We start from the raw sequence: 5,339 nt of genomic DNA, 5'->3' as shown, positions 1-5,339 counted from the left end.
GCCAGGTTTAATCTGGCTCTCAGAGGACAGGTCTGGCCAGGATGTGAACACGTCAGAGTCTTTTGTTGAACAGATGAGAGCTGAGACAGGGGGCCTGACCAGAGCGCCTAAGGGTGAAAGGCAGAGTGTGCAGTGCAGGGGGGCAGAGGGCCTGGCCTGGGGCTGCAGGGAGGGCTGAGGGAAGAGGGAAGCTGCAGGGCCATATTTTAAGTGTAGTTCAGCCTCCTCTCTCCAGAACCTCTGGCAGCAGGTCCCCGGGGCAGGGAATCATCTTACTTGAAGGCTGGGCACGGACGTGGGGCCACTGAGTCAAAGGAGGGGGCTTCGAAAACGGGGGTTTGTGTCCAAGAACATATTTTCTTGAGAAAAGCTATAAGTTGGGGGTCGGTCCCCCACCCACTCCTCTGGTTCCTTCGCCCGCAAGCACTGGGGTGGCTGAGGAAGTCCTTGGCATGCAGTCTGTTCCTGGTACCCTCCAGAATTAATGAGGGCAGAACCGCAGCAGTGAACAGCGAGGTCCTTTTAGCAAGTAACATTCAAATCACGCAGGGAATTCTCAAAAACAGGCAGGTTGCAGCAGGTGCCCTTCGCAGGGCCTCCGTGGGGAGGAGCCAGCGGGCCGGAAAAGGGCGGCCCCGGAGGAGGGGCCGGGAGGACTGCGCGCTGAGTGGGGAGAGCCGACGGGAGGGGAGGGGAGGGGAGGGGCACGAAGGGAGGGGAGGGGTAGCACGAGCAGGGGGCCGAGGGAGGAGGGGAGCCAACTGCAGCGATGGAGGAGGCGGGCGGCCCGGGCTTGCGGCCCTTCCCGGGGGCGCTCCGGCCGGGTGGCCGGGTCCGTCCTTGGTGGCGCCAGGACCTGGTGAGCCACTGGCCCCGGAGGGCCTGGTCAGGGCGGCGCGCCGCCCTGGGGAGGACACACCCCAGAAGTCACCGCAAGCCCGCGCTGCGCAGAGCCCCCTCTTCCCGCCTTGCGGGGGCCGGCCGCCTTGGAGAGCCTTCGCCCCCTCCGGCCCCTGGGCGCAGGGAGGGTCCGTTCCCCACGGGGAGGCAGAGGCTGCTCGCGGGGTCTGCGCCGGTGCTAAATGGCCGGGGCAGAGGGGGCCATCTCCTCCGAGCCGGGTACCCCGGGGGGACCCGGACATTGGCCACTGGTAAGCAGGGGAAGGCAGGCAGGGGCCGCGGAGGGAAGTGCGGATGGGAATTCCTAGGAAAGGGCCCGCAGGAGGCCCGGGGCCTGCACGTTCCTCCCCGCGGCCGCCCCGAACTCTCCCGGGCTCCCGGGCGGGCGGGGTGAGCGCCTCTGGAGGGCTTCCTGCCCTCGGGGCTCCCTTCCGCGGACCCTCCGGCCCGGGGCCCGCCGTCCTGGTCGTGCGGCGACCACCGGCCCTTCGCAGACGCGGCGGCGTCAGTCTACGCGACCGACCTTCTCAAGTCCGAAATGCCAAACGGACGCAATTTCTGCTCTTAATTTCCTTCAATCGGTCCACTTTTATTTTTACCTAAAGCTTAGTACTGAGAAACTTCATGCCTTGATTAAGGTTTTTCATTAAGGTACACTGTTGACACTGGTGGGTTCAATCACTTTAAGAGGATATGAACGTTTACAAAGTGGTGGACAAGGTTTCTTTATTAAAGAAACTACTGCAGCTCTTTAAGGTGCAAATTTAAGTTGAAATAATATTCTGATTAGATTTACTGTATTTTAAAGCTGGCCTTGAAAGCTTTAAATTTCAATTTACATATGCTTGATCTCAAACAAAATGGTACGTTAGCCTTTTTGTAAAGCTTATTACAAGTGATTAAATATCTACAGTTCCAGAATGACAGATCTTTTTATTTTGTACCTTTCAAATGATTGTATCATTTCCACAAAATGATTTGTGTTCATTTAAAATCTTTTTATCTAGTCTGTCACTACTACTTGCTATGTATATATGTGGAATATTTGCACAACACAATAAAACTAAATGTTTCCTTCTCCTTAGGCACTTTTGTCTTACAACTTAATGGAATACCAAGTTATCTCTGTCAAAAATGGTAAGGTATCTTCTGCATCTAAACTATCTTTGGGGCTTGTTGGATGGCCACTGAGTAACCATAAAGGTTACTATCCCCTCACATTAAAAAAAAAAAGCTAAAATAATCATAAAAATATTGAAACTGTGACTTACTCTTATACCTGCAAATATTAACCTTACCTGCCAATGACCAGTGACCATGAAATATAAATAACAATTACTACTGTCCTATCATCCCAGACGGGCCAGAACCCACCCTGTCTTCACCAATGCTGCAAGGATTTTTGTTTTCCTTTTACTGATGAAAAAATGGATTGAGTGGTAAAGACCTGAATGTAAATCATGAAACCATAAAACTCTTAGAAGAAAACATAGGCAAAAATCTCCTGAATATAAACATGAGCAACTTTTTCCTGAATGCATCTCCTCGGGCAAGGGAAACAAAATAAAAAAGTGAACAAATGGGACTACATCATGCTAAAAAGTTTCTGTACAGCAAAGGACACCATCAGCAGAACAAAAAGGCATCCTACAGTATGGGAGAATATATTTGTAAATGACATATCCAACAAGGGGTTAACATCCAAAATATATAAAGAACTCATGCCTCAACACCCAAAAAACAAATAACCCTATTAAAAAATGGATGGAAGATATGAACAGACACTTCTCCAAAGAAGAAATTCAGATGGCCAACAGGCACATAAAAAGATGCTCCACATAGCTAATTATCAGGGAAATGCAAATAAAAACCACAATATCACCTCACACCAGTTAGGATGGCCAACATAGAAAAGACTAGGAACAACAAATGCTGGCGAGGGTGTGGAGAAAGGGGAACCCTCCTACACTGCTGGTGGGAATGTAAATTAGTTCAACCATTGTGGAAAGCAGTATGGAGGTTCCTCAAAATGCTCAAAATAGAAATAGCATCTGACCGGGGAATTCCACTCCTAGGAATTTACCCTAAGAATGCAGCAGCCCAGTTTGAAAAAGACAGATGCACCCCTATGTTTATCGCAGCACTATTTACAATAGCCAAGAAATGGAAGCAACCTAAGTGGCCATCAGTAGATGAATGGATAAAGAAGAGGTGGTACATATACACAATGGAATACTATTTAGCCATAAGAAGAAAACAAATCCTACCATTTGCAACAGCATGGATGGAGCTAGAGGGTATTATGCTCAGTGAAATAAGTCAGGCAGAGAAAGACAAATACTGAATGATTTCCCTTATTTGTGGAGTATTAACAATGAAGCAAAACTGAAGGAACAAAATAGCAGACTCACAGACTTCAAGAAGGAACTAGTGTTTACCAAAGGGGAGGAGTGGGGGAGGGAGGGAGAAGGGGATTGTGGGGTATCATGATTGGTGCACATGGTATGTGTGGGATCACAGGGAAGACAGTGTATCTCAGAGAAGACCAATAGGCACTCTGTGGCATCTTACTACACACTGATGGGGGGTACTCGATAATAAGGGTGAATGTAATAACCACATTGTTTTTCTTGTGAAACATTCATAAGAGTGTGTATCAGTGATACCTTAATTTAAAAAAAATGGATTGAGTGGCCTGTGTGAGGAATTTAGCCAAGTTCAAGGAGGAGCCCAGCCAGTCGGCCCAGCTCTGGCTGGGATCTTTGTGCTCCATACGCTTGCAGCGGGGGCTGGCTGCTGAGGCCTCTGTGGCTCTGGTTACCCGGCGCAGGATCCCAGCGGAGCCTGCAGCAGACACTCCATAAATATTTGTCAGGTGAAGCAAGCAGATGATTAAATAAATGAAATCGGTGTGTTTTATTACTAGATCTGGGTGGACTGTTAGTCACCTAAAGCTGCGGAGCTTCATGAGGCTACCAGGAGTCTAGAGGAAGGTGCCTGGAGCTCAATCCCAGAAACAGCATGAATGACTCATTTTCTAGTCAGTTCATTTTTTTCCCACCAAAATAATGACTACTTTACTTTCAAGTTATCTTTCTATATTTGAAAATCCCAATTATTTAAAAAATGTTAATTTAAATGTTAGTTACATTTTTTTACTAACAGGCTTGACGTAACCACTTGGCACTCTATTGTGGAGCAGTTTGACTTCAAGATTATGTGGTAAAAGATGAGCCTGCCCTCTTCTGACTGTGAGCACAGTAACAGCCCAGTGAAGGAGGGGAGGCAGTGGGCTGTTTACAAAGCAGAAAGGGGCTAATTACTGGTGGTAAAATAAGATTATCATATGTGCAGTAGAAGGTAAGGCCTGTGGAAGTTAAGTGTGAGGCTTCCATACACCACCTAGGGTCAGCCTCTCCTTTTTGGGTAACACAAAAACACAGAAGTCTCATTAGAATGCTTCCCTACTTGTCTCTGCATCCTGCCCCCATTATTATCTCATTGGCCTAGAATCCACTTTCACTCACTGTACAGGAGGGAGTGGTTTTTAGGTGTGGAAGTTGCAATTACCCTTCACCTCTGACCCAGATATCTTTCCGAGAGGGGTGCATTCAGGCTGGGAATTCTTTTTCCCCTCCAAGGTGGAAAAACATCTTTCCTTCTCAAGCAACCTATTCTACATGTCAAAAGAATCTGTTTTCCAGGGTAGGACTGAGGAACCCCTGCTGTCTTTGAACCAGACTTTTGATTTGCTGTTGTGGCAGTTTAAAAAAAAGTTATTTCCAAAGCAGAAACTTTGGTATAAAAAAACCCCAAAGATCTCCAGGGAAATATATTCTGTTTATATTGATAGACAAAAGCCAATTCCAAAAGATCCCAAGCTATATGATTTGTGTTTGCAAACACAACATATTTTGAAATGACAAATTTTAGAAGTAGAGGAAAGATTAGGGATGACCAACACTCGGGGTTCAGTTATTAAAGAGCCATAGAAGGGGTCCTTTTGTGATGGAATGTTCTCCGTCTTGACTGTAGTGATGGATAAACAGACTTACACAGGTGAAAACATACGGAACTTAATACACGCGAAGACAAGTAAAACTAGGGAAATCTGAATAAAATCGGTGGATTGTATCAAAGTCAGTCCCTGGTTGTGAGATATATACAGTTACAGTATTTTTTTTGCAAACTTTGGCAAACTGACACCACTGGAGAAACTTGGCACAGCGAGTTATTTCTTACAACGGCGCGTGACTACAATGAGCTAAATACACGCACACCCGCAGGCCCGCAGCCGCGCCCCCTGCCCTGCTCCTGCGGCGTCCCGGGGAGGACGCAGGGACTCCTGGCGTGCCTTGGTGGGTCTGCAGCCTGGCGTCCGGGGGCGGAGCCGGCGGGGCGGGGCGCGCGGCGGAAGTGACGTCAGCGGGCGGGCGCAC

The 5,339-nt window shown here is 48.2% G+C and overlaps 1 long non-coding RNA gene across 1 annotated transcript; it reads left to right on the top strand.

Moving 5' to 3' along the window:
• The first annotated feature begins 794 nt into the window (after nucleotides 1-794).
• LOC130684318 (uncharacterized) lies at nucleotides 795-2,437 on the top strand. Its single transcript, XR_008998570.1, has 2 exons — nucleotides 795-859; nucleotides 1,986-2,437. It is a non-coding gene; the product is annotated as an uncharacterized LOC130684318 (long non-coding RNA).
• Nucleotides 2,438-5,339: the final 2,902 nt, after the last annotated feature.

This window comes from Manis pentadactyla, chromosome 1 (genome assembly GCF_030020395.1).
Source record: "Manis pentadactyla isolate mManPen7 chromosome 1, mManPen7.hap1, whole genome shotgun sequence".
In the NCBI taxonomy this organism is placed as follows: domain Eukaryota; kingdom Metazoa; phylum Chordata; class Mammalia; order Pholidota; family Manidae; genus Manis; species Manis pentadactyla.
The sequence above is the reverse complement of the archived record's forward strand: the minus strand, read 5'-3'. Positions and strand labels throughout refer to the sequence as shown.